General features: G+C 39.0%; 1 protein-coding gene across 1 annotated transcript in view; it reads right to left on the bottom strand.

Moving 5' to 3' along the window:
* The window catches only part of TRIM2 (tripartite motif containing 2), a 117,782-nt gene extending 107,206 nt beyond the window's left edge, over positions 1-10,576 (bottom strand). Inside the window, exon 1 of the mRNA XM_027801663.2 lies at positions 10,504-10,576. The gene's annotated coding sequence lies outside the window, so the exon portion shown is untranslated. The remainder of the gene's footprint in view (positions 1-10,503) is intronic.
* Between the last annotated feature and the right edge of the window lie 1,575 nt (positions 10,577-12,151).

Below are 12,151 nucleotides of genomic sequence, written 5' to 3'. Positions count from 1 at the left end.
CTACAGAGTTTTTTAAAAAAGTCAGGTTTGGCAGCATATTCTGGAAAATGCCAAAGGGTTTGTGGAATAAATTCCATTTGGCAAATTTAGAGATAAAAGAATCCAGCTGCTTTCAAACACCAAATGCACTACTAAAAAGTCTAAAATTGCAGAAACGTATTAAATCAACAAAACAGATCATCCTCCCACACAAAACAAGAACAGCAGCAACAAAAGAACCACAAAACATTCCTATTTAGATAGACTTCAATGCTAGGTGATGTCTGTTCCAGGCAGTTTGGCAAAGAATACGCTTATATACAACAAAAGGCATAGGGCTGAGGGATTTTACGATGCTTCAGGCTATTGCAAAGCTAGGCAAAGAGATGAAAGCAGTCATGCCACTGAGGGACCTCGGATAAGGAACCAGGCTGAGCCATATGATGATTAGAATCCTTTGCAAAAGCATTTCTTATTCATTCGATTAGTCTTTCAATGACTGTATCACTGAACAGGTGTTATTGGTTTAGGGATTGATTCCATGTTCACTGAAGTCAGTCATGACTTTCTACTACCTTTAAAAGGTCTTTGTATCAGATGCTAAAAGAATAAACCCCATTATTTATGTATCGTTTCTTCCCAGTTTAGGTACAACCTGTTCAACTCCTTCATCACATTCATGACATAAGGCATGTAAAACATTTCTAGCAAAACTAGAACTTGGAAGCACCCAAGACAGGGACTAGTTCCACATTATAACAGGAGAAAATACTCATAGAGGAGTCTGCAGAACAGCAAGAATACTGCCCTTTTAATTCTACAGAGAATCTGTGTTTTCAGGCTGTTGTTCCTTGCCATTGTTCCTTCAACAGAATATCCACTGCCACAGGTTCCTAGCTCTGCTCCTCACAGACACAGCTGCCTGGCAGAAGTTTATACCCTGCACAATCCAACAATTCATGTGACTGCACTCCAAAACAGATTTGCAAAATGAGTGGGCTCTGCTGAAATGTGAACCTATCTTATTTGATTTTTAAATGGACCATTTCATAGATCTGAAGTCAGTCACACTAGCAGAAGTGAAGGTAAGGTAGCTTCCAGTAAAAGACAAATGAGCCACTGGAAGCTATTGGCAGAACACTATCCTGGGACAACAGCCTGCATGTCCAAAAAGTCAACAAAGTCTTTATGGAAAGAGTCCTCTTTGTAGGTAACCAATATGCAAAGGTAACAATTTCATTAACTAACAAGCAAAATTAATAAACATCTATAGAAAGTTCCTTTCCTCTCTCCTTATCTCCTGATAATACTATAGTATCAGTTATGAAGAACTCTGAAACTCACATTTCAAGCTGATAACTTCCAGGTAGCTTTTAAAAAGACAAACATTAAAACTAAGCAAAAGCAGTTCAGTAACTTTGCAGTATGAAAAATAAAATAAACTTTTCCTTTTCTAAACATATACACCAAAAGAATGTAAAAAAAAGACTTGTGCTGAAATGGCTGGAGATAGAAGGCTCAAATTTGGCAGGCAAGATGACTAAATAAGAAGAAATGCCTTCACATTTTCCAATTAAAATGGGATTTGCTTTGATCTGCTGCAAATCAGAGTTTTTGTCCTTTATCAAGTGTTTTCCCTCAGCTTGAAAGGAAGCAGCTAAGGAACATCATGCTGTGCCTGTGTACAATTAACTTAGCCAAGCAATAAAACATTCAGAGAAGAAACAGAACAGTGCTGTGATATGTGGATTTCTATACTGTGCTTACATGGTGCTGATCATCCAGTACAGTGAAAGCATTGTAGCTCCCAAGATCTGTGTATTTATTATAACCTATCCAGGTATCACCTCCACAATCTCTGTAAAGTATCTGAATGAATTACAAAAGCTGTAACATCCTATAAAGTTGTTTTCTATTCAGTAATCAATATAGGCACTAGGGCTTTAATCCATAAAGGGATGCCTACATGTCCCTCTGGATCAAACTGTTTATGATTAGGGTGAGAAGCATCTCACTACAGAGGATCTGTGTAACTTCTTACACATTACCTCAGCTCTATGATTTCAGATATTTGAAGACCTCTAAAGTGGTTTATCAGAAATTTCATTGTATACCCCCTCCTGTACGTAACACAACTTTTTCCAGTACTATACTTGGCCTTCAGTCTGACAGCAACTGCTTTGTTAGAAAACCAGAAGTCTTGCTTTTATCGCTCTGTCATATCCCATTGCTGAAACAACATTCCACTGATTCAACATCAAACTGACACGAAGCACCTCGTTGTAACCATACTGAAATAGCTTTAAAGTATTTTCCCTGTAGATTTCCTTAGGTAACTATGAGCTTTACTTTTGATTCTTCAGTCTTTATAGTGCTGGACATATGTATGCAAATAGATGAGTTGCAAAGCAGCAGAAAATTAGATACTGCATTATTTTATGTTGGTTGGACTGAATCTTCTCAGAATGTCTACATAAGATTGACTAAAAAGAGGCATTATGTTTATGTAAGGTACATCCCCTACAAGCAAACTGTTTTCTACGCTTCCAGGAAGTCTTTGAGGTTTTAAGTGCCAGTGTTGAATGAATACTATTTGTCAGCTGACACTAATTTTGATCTTCTTTAATTCACAATCACTCACACATATTTCTTACTGTTGAGGAACACATTTTGTCCCTGTATGGTTTTTCCAAACAGTTTGGTGACCCATTTTGCAGACACTGGTTGCTCATGAACATACGAGCTATCGACTGTTGGAGTTATGTGTATGCTTTTCACCCATTGCCTTTTTTGCTGAGTGGATGGCTGAAACTTTCCTAGAAAATAATCCATAGCAAACAACAGAGAATAGATTTCCATGACAAGCCTTCTGGGATTTGCAAACATGCCCGTGACTGTTCCACCATTGTACAAATATTAAAGACTGGCAAATAGAGACACCACAGTCTTCAAGAATGTTGAATTAAAATAATTCCACTATCTTGCCAGCTTTAACCACTATTTTCTATAGCAACAGCAGCTAAAAAGATGGCAACAGAGCCATGCTAATGGTCTGCAGGAAAAATATTGAGAAACAGACCTTTCTTCCACCTTCAGCTAAAACATAGTCTGGAGGCTGCACCCATATCCCTTTCAGATGGTGGGGGATCATGGTATATGCCTTTAGGTATCTCCAGTTTGGCCTACTGCAAATGTCCAGGTTCCTGCTGCGTGCCTTCCAAGCAGGCTATGAAAGCACATCAACTTCAGTACTGTAGAGCTCCCGCTGGCTTCCCATCTAGTCAAACTACACACATTTTAAGCTCTTGTTCCTAACCTAAAAGGTACCTTTAATTATTAGGACTTGGCTATATGTAAACCATTTAATTCTTATATTTTTTTTGCAGCACTCCACTACCGTAACAACAGGCCTTGCAGATACTGAAACTATCTGAAGCTTATCAGGAAAAACTGTCAGGTGCTCAGGGATGAGCATTTTTAGCTGACATACTTGAGCTATGGAACATATTATCAGGAGGGATAGGCATAAATTAAATACACAAAGGAAGATGCTTACCCACATTTCCTCACATTGCAAGCCTTTTTGTACCAATGAATGCAGAATACACAATAATCTCACAGAAGGACAACGAAAACTCTAAAACCACACCAGAATAAATATCAAAAGCTAAGCACACCAATGGGTAACACACTCTCAAAAAGGAGGAAACAGACAGGACTTGAACGCAGAGGGCATCAGGTATCTGGCACAGCTGATCAGCTCAATCTGCCAAGGGTCTCTAGACCTCCAAAGCATTGAGGGTAAACTTGACTTACCAGAACTAGAGAGAAATGATGGCACGGGATGGTCGGGGTGCAAATCATAATTTATGTCAACATAAAATGGAACTTGCTACTGTTGCTCTAGCTCAAGAGCTAGAGCTCTCCACTCCCAGTCCAGTCAGATGATATGTACAAAAATAAAAAGGCATGTGAGTAGTCCCCTTACTTACAACGTCTATGCCATTCACAGCGGGATGAGTGCCTGGCTACAACAAAGCTTTGGGTAAGGTTACTGGTCACGGGCCTCCATGAGAGTGTGTTGAAGCTGCTTTTAGTAGTAGGAGTCTCACTCACAGTATGAACATTCGCTACTACCAGGCTCAAGACAAAAGTATCTATTCAGAGACATTCATTCACCCATTTTAAAAGGGTTTACAAGGGTGGCTGCTAAGAACTGGCTGCGCTTCACTACTGAAGGCAACTGACACACTACAGAAATATTTTTTTTATTTTTGTCCAAAATGGCTGCTTCTTTGAATACCCTAATGTTTTTGTTGCAGGGTTAAGCTACTGAAAAGACTGAGTTTTAGAGGTAGTGGTGTTCCCCTGAACAATTCTGTGATCACAGCAGGCATTTAGCATTTCTGAAAATGTTACCAGAACTTGAAGATTAACACTTCAAGCTAAATACCCAGATCTGAAGAACACTTTTGAATATCTAGTCCTATGTCTCTAAGACCAATCACACAGAAAGTTAGTGGTAGAGTCAAACTCCATAACTCTCAAAAATGGTTCTCATCCAGAGCAGGTGTAAATGTGAGTAAATGAAACAAGCTATACACCATGGCTTGCTTGTTCAACAAAAGTAGCTAGAATAATTTGTATGTGGAAAACTTCCCAACAGAAAGGCATATGTTGGCATGACAATACATTAAAGAGGTATTGTGTAGAAATACAAGAATAATACACAAGAGGATTACTATGAGGACAGTACTCCAGAGTCCCATCAAATGTGGTTTGTTAGAAACAGGAATAACACTTTCTAGAACTTGGTTGAACTTGCAGCAATGACCCTTAAAGCTAGTAATAAAATTTTCCAAAGACCTGAAACAAAAGTTTCTTTTCTTGTACTCCTGTCGTCATAATTTTTCAAGAATATTGTATGCCTAGAAAATTTACCAGTTTCAATTGATGGGTTTTATTTTGCCTGCATCCTTTGTCACCCTGTATATATACTCTTTCAATCATCTAATAGCTTCTGTTTCACACTCTGATCCTTTTGTTTTCTTTTCTGTGCTTCAAAAAATAAAATTTATAAAGGAGGTAATAGGACACAGGGTGATGGTTTTCTACTTTTCAAGAACAGGGATAAATGTTTTGAGTGGGGATACAAGAATTAACACATACTAATACAAAGAACTCCTAACAGCTGTAGTTCACCACTGCCACACACATAAGCTGCTTTGCATAAATCAGATGCACTAAAGAGTCTGGGGTAAGATATTCTAAGGAAAAGTTACTTTAAAGAGGTAAATCAAATACACAGCACTTACTATGTTCATGAAGGACTAGACTGGAGCTTTACCCCTTTCACTTGAAACAATATAGTTATATTCCAAGTCTTGTTCTAAACAGATATTTTTAGAATCAATTATGCTAAGAGGTTTGAGCTACCTGAAGATTAATCTTTCGGTCTCAGTGAAAACTTAGCTGAATAAAGCAACTCCTCTTCTACAAGAAGTGTCATTCTTCCGCTAGGGACAGAGGAAATAATTTCCAAAAATGTCCTTTTTATGACCTTTGCTGTGCTGTAGGATAAGATGATCATTTGAGTGTATCCTTGCTTCTGCCAGCAAAAATTAAACTGCCCTGATTGTGTTTTCCATTTAAAGTGAATGAAGGCTTTCAGGAGCTCAGGTTTCCCTCAGTTGTCAGCCCTGCTAAAATGGGGTGGAGGTTTTTGGCACTTAAGTTTCCTAGCAGTAGCCAGGGCTAACGAGACGCAAAGATGTGTCTGTGGGCAGAAAAGTGGAAGCAACTACATAAAACATTAAACATGTTCATTAGTGCATTTTTATAAATGTTGACATTGTTCTCACATCTATGAAGTTAAATCCTGACACACCTCACTACAGTCCTGCACCTGACCGCCAGTGATACAAATATGAAGAGTAATGACAACAGCATTGGTTTCAGCTCTCAAACATTACTCAGACATATCCAGGCCACACTGAGGCTTGTGCTGCTTCAACCACAGTGTGACAATAACTACGTTCAGCCTGCCTTAAGCCATCTGGGGCATCTTTCCTCTGTGTCATGCTGCAGGCATCAAGGAAATTAGACCTGCTAAAAATTAATGTCCTTGGGTAGCAGGCTCTCTGGGTCATCCACCATACCGTCCAGTGATGGTAATAAAAACATGAGACCTGTTGTAGAAAAGGCTATGAAAAAATTACAGCACTTCAACTTTCTCAGTGATTTTCCTACCCAGGTAAAGAAAATCTAGATATTTTAGCATAATACTTGATCATCCAGCTTTCAATAGAGTAACACTTAACATTAACACTAAATGTGTGTCATTTGTATTATATTTGAAAACCTACTTTTTCTTTCTTCCAAAGTGCTTCATCTCCCTTGTTGCCAAGGCTTCTGCTTCACCTCAGGCTTGTCATAATATTCAATTCTTTATAGTTTTGCATTTTTCTCCTCCAGGGGCATTCTTCTGTCAGCTCAGCAAGACCTTTTTCATTACGTATTCTCTTTTTTGCTCTTTCTTTTGCCTCTCAGAACCTCTCTTTTATGCTTATATTTACTAGATATGACTATGTTTTATATTTCTTCAATATTACTTTCTTAGGTTTTCTTTAATCCCATCTATCCCATTTCATAAGGAATACATCCATATTGCTTGCTTTTTTCCCTCAGGCATCCTTCCTCATCTCCATGCAATTGTCAAGTTGTTCCACCACTTTTTCTTTTGGTCTTTTTCCTCTTCAGCCTTATATCATCTTCTTTGCTACTATCACTATCAAACCAATACATTGTTTTCGGGAGTCCACAGGCCGTGGACAGCGGGGCAGTACCCATTTTTGAAGTTAGCATCCATTCAGGAAAGTGAACATTGCTGTCCTTCCCTATGGGGACTGACTCATTAAAGCCTTAGAATTGCTCTCACAGCTGTTTGAGACCAAGGAGATGCCACTATGGATGCAACTTGCTCTTAGGAGATTTAAGAAATCAGGGATTACAACATTTCATCAGCACTAATCCTATACTGATCTTTAGAACAACTGCAGTTAAAATTTCCATTCTGATTGATGTAACTTGGGTGACTACAAATTTTATTTGCTTCAAAAGCCTAACCTCAGCCCTGTGAGGAGTTATTTGCTATGGCAGCATGATAGCAGTCATACGCAGACTAGCTTCTAAACAGGCAAGGGAGTAGTAGGTGTAAAATCCAATAGGTCTCTCACTTGGCAGACCAAAGCTGTCAGGTCAGGACTCGTAACAGGTGAAGGAAAAAAACAGGAAAATAAGCTTCTGTAGATACAGCTAACAAGTATTATTGGAACATAAGATATTCACTAGTCCCAGAGAGTTTCAAGAACTAGAAGGTGCCATAAATAAACTGTAACTACTAACCCTAATGAGAGGCATACCTATGTTTTCCTCTACCCATATTTATCTGAACAAATTGGCACACAAGCACACATTAGATGGGAAATTCTCTGAAGAGCACAGAAGGAGGTTCACAGCCTCTGACTTCCCATGCCAGGGCAGGTACAGAGCGCAGTCACCATCGGGTGGGAGCTGCTATCAAGCAGAGGAAGCAGACAACAGTAGCCAGTAGGAAAGGCAATTTTAAAAAGACAGTTCAGGAGCTGGCTATGATTTTAACATTTGGTCCTAATGAGCTAGACTGAACTTTCTCCAGCACAGTTGTGCTTAAAGCAATTCTTCTGGACCAAGGCTGCTGTCCTGGTCTAATTATTGTAGCAATTCCACATTCCCCTGCCTTGTGTAATTAATTTTGGTTTGTGGTTTTGCAGAGAAGACCGTTATTAAAACAAAATCAAGCTGGTAGTGGTAGCACTAGTGTTTGTATTACCACAGCACCTCTAAAACCTAGTCATGGTTCAGGATTCTAGTGTCCTGGGGCGGATGAAGAAACATAATGGAGTACACACCATATGTCACAAGATGGAAGCACTGCATCTTTCTCCAGCTTGGCAATATGGCTCAGCATTTCACATTTGGTTCTTTGTGCACACACAATTTCCTGTTGCCCACTGAATACCTGCCTGAATACCAAACCACAACACTGAAATATTACTCATCATCCATTCAGATAGGAAGCCACCTTCCTCAGAGCAGGGCTTGCTGCAGGAAGAGGGGGTGACTGTTGTAGGTACTCACACAGTTCCCATCAGAGCAACACTGAAGCACCTCACTGTCTGTTATGTACTCATCATTGTGATGCCCCTGTGTAGAGAGACAGCCTAGGTGTTGAGAGACCTTCTTGACAAAGCACCTTGCCCAAGGTGATTTTAAAAAGAAAAGGAGGGAGAGAGAGAGAAAGGTCTGTGGCAAAGCAGGAATTTAATTCAGATTTTCCTGGTGGCCACAGAGCTTAGAGTCTGCTATTCTCTTAACAACCTTTCCTTACATCATGCTAGGTTTGCATGCCATATTAAAAGCTAAGATGCAAATGTTTATACTGCACATCTTATTTTTTCTTTTTTTTAAAAAAAAGACAAGTGTAAGGTACTGATATGCTACAAAAAGAATTTCCCTTTTAAAATAAGCCAAGAAGTTTTAAGCATTTTGGGGAGAGGGAAAAAAAAAAGAAAGAAATCAAAGGCCCTGAACACTACAGGTTTCATACCTTTAGAGGACTGAAAACCATCAGTTTAAAGTTTTAAGGCCTTTACATTTTCTTAATTGTTTTTCATCTAAAATATTTACTCCATTTCCCAAGTAGCTGCTACATAACTGTATTTGCACTTGCACTGCTTTTCCTCCGTATTTTTTATGTAGCAAGCAAAATTTTATTAACCTCAATTGAGGAGAAGCTGAAACCAAAAGAGAACAAATGAAACTTCACACAGCAAGTGATCTCAGGCTGCAAGAAGGCAACCCAGCATTACAGAAGCATCATGTGGGCCCTCTGGTTCCTATGCCATGTTTTTTGCTTGGCATGACACCAGTGAGGACCACGTGCATGGTCTGCTGGGAGACAAACAGGCACAGTTAGGCAGCAAGTCTGTCAGTGAACACACAAAGAAGCAGAGTTTTAAGCAGCCAGAAAAATGTAGTTTGAAAACCAGAAAGGGAAGAGGTGGTTTGAAAGCCACTGAAATACTTTGTTCACAATTATGAAATTCACAACCTGAATTTTTAATTAAATTAGAAGTACCTGTTCCTTTACATTTAAAAAGAAGTGGCCTGTGAGCTGAGACTCTGGCCACAGAGGAATAAGTGTCAGGTGAGGGTGGAGGATTAAATGGTAGTGAGTTGGACCACTTACTCATTTAAGGGAGCACACGGTACAAACCAAAGTTTGGTTTCAGTCTGGGTGCCTCCCACATTTTGGGTTTTTTTTACATTTTTGCTCTCCCTACATATAGATTTTTCATGCAGGTCAAGTAATTTTTTCCAATTCTATGATCAAAAATTTAATGTCTCCTCTTTGTCCAGTTGCACTGGTCTTTGCTCTCTCACTTTGGCCCCACCCACACTACCCCTTCCAACGTTTTTGTTTGCAGTCTCTAGAAAAGAAACAAACTAAAATTTTGGTGAAGACTTTATTCTGTGATCCAAGGAAATAATAGTTCCAAATTAAACAGCCCGATGCCTTACAGCCTGACATGGTGAGCCCTGATCTGAGCGTTAGCCCATTTATTTATCTAACAGTTCACTCCAACAGATAACAGTGCTGATAACATCAGAAAGAACATCTCTGCAAACATACTGTGGCTGCATATTTACTGGGAAGCACTTGAAAAAGTTACTTGCACAATCATGCATCACTGGTTATGTATTCAAGATAAAGTTTAAACGCTGTTTATACCTCAGTTTATATCCTGTTATCTTTGTCTGCGTACTAAGAAGATTTAGGATCTCCAGACCATCCTTTAAATCTAATAACAGATTAGCAAAAAAAAATTATACGGCTGTGAGAAAAATATTTAACAGAGATATTAATATGAATCCTCCATGCAGTAAAATGTAATTAAACTATAAGAATATAAATTACTATTCAACATATTTTAGTGTATGTATCTTGTAGGTGTCCAACCCAATTATTTTTAAAATATCTGCTCCTTAAAAGTGAAATATGTGATGATAACTCATAATCTTGCTTTTTTTATTATTTCTGCATATAAAATACTGTGTTTTTGTAAATGAATCCCAGTGATAATAAACAAACACCATGAAAATCAACACGAAGTAGTTACAAGGTAAATAAAAGAGTCCTTGCTGAGCCAAGCAATTTCATTGGTGAACATTGCAAAACCAAGGAAAGTGTTATAATTTATTTGCCCAACTTCCAACCTTAAGCAACTCTCCTTTAAAACTGCAGACAAGGAGAGCTCACAGACCATGAATTCTCGGAAATTTACGACCTGCCTCTGGTGCTGTTTCTCTGCTTTCAGACCAAGAGGAGCAAGCAGTTTTACAGACCACATTCAGCTGCAGACAAGAGATAAATAAGCTCATCTGCTCTATTAACAAGAAAGAGCGAATATGTTAAGTACCTACCTTCTCCTCATTTTCTTGGCTCCAGCTTCTCCACAGTCTTCAGCCTTGTAAAACTCTCCCAGTCTGTGAGACCCTGCAACAGACCTTTGAGTGATTCATTGTGGCAAACTTCCTTCTGTTCAGCCCGAGTTTAAGTGGCCAGACTCGCTGAGATGGAAAAACAAAAAAAGTGGAGGCATAGAAAGGAGAAACTAAAACCATATTACAAAACAGTGGGTCTGGTTAAGGCAGACTGTTCTTTCACCATGTCGGAGAGTTAGTTTACTGACTATTGACTTTGCCTGTAAGTCACTAGGGTGCTAATGCCAGGCAAGGCAAAAGGCATCTTGTCCTTTGATAGGATTTAAGGGTAATCTTCAGGAGAAAGAGTGAGAACAGTTATTAGCATTTGGGGGTGTGATTGCTAATCCAGCAATGATGCATGACTGATTTATTAACTGTTTCACTTGCAGAAACAAATGGAAGAAGGTTCTGCCAAGAATCTGCCATTCTTTGATGGAGACCACAATGTCTGAATCCTTTTCTTAAAGCAAAGCCGTGGCAAATGCTGAGCCTGTGTGTTTCACAATGAGGGATTAATTCTGTCTTAATGCATAATCCTATATGCTCACAGAGGAGAGAGTGCTGCAGAGAATTTTAAAAAAGCATTCAGAAATATATATAGCGTGTTCTATTTCTGCATGCGTTTTTCCCATTTATCAACATCATAGGTAAATTAGGTCACGTGTCAAAATAAGCCATTAGGGCTTCCCCTACTTCTTTCCCTGCACCACCAAATCCTAACTCCACATGTGGCACTCCACAAAAGCAGCCAAAGTGCATGTTGTAGGTTACTGTTCAAGAGGACTACGGGGCCTTGAAGAACACTGAAGCCTCTTACACGAGAAAATATTCTCTTCCCAAAAGGGCTTACAATCCAACCATTCACCACACCAAACCAACTGCATTAGCAGCCCCAACAAAAATCAGTCATTTGCAGCATTCTGTAAATTTTCATTCCATAGGCACCTATTTGCATATTACAGTGGTATGTCCAGGAAAAGGCTTCCTGATCTACGCATAGCATTGATCCTTTTAAGTTGAATTGATGTCTCACTTTCAGAATTCTTCCCAAGTCTGAGTAACCTACTCAGGTACTCTAAATATTATCTACTCCCTATTATGACTTAAGCTTAAGACACACTGCTTTTGAAATAAGAGCTATTAACATTTACATTATGTCTTTACACCAGAAGGACTTCTCCACCTGAGTTGTCAGTTTAATTGTTAATTACTTTATGTACCAGATACCTCATAAAAGCAAGTCAAAACACAAATCTTGGTTCAAACAATCTGCATTCAGAATTATATAACAAGTGAGAATTGTTAGCTAGCAATAAACAAAATAAATAAGCAGACTGAAACAGAAAGAGTGGAAGGGAGCACAGCCTATAAGCAAGGTCAAAGGTTTTCTAGACCTTCAGCCTGATCCATACAGCCAGAGCTCTCTGCCTGTATGAATCCTGCAACAGCTAAACATCACTGTTGAGCTTTCAACCATGTTTTCCCCTTTTCAACTCCTGCCTTCAAATTTAACAGAATACTTCACTGACATCAAAGTGCAACCCATTGCTTTTCACACAGCAAAAAACCTCCATTCAGCAGTCCA

Source organism: Falco cherrug, chromosome 1 (genome assembly GCF_023634085.1).
Source record: "Falco cherrug isolate bFalChe1 chromosome 1, bFalChe1.pri, whole genome shotgun sequence".
Lineage (NCBI taxonomy): Eukaryota > Metazoa > Chordata > Aves > Falconiformes > Falconidae > Falco > Falco cherrug.
The sequence above is the reverse complement of the archived record's forward strand: the minus strand, read 5'-3'. Positions and strand labels throughout refer to the sequence as shown.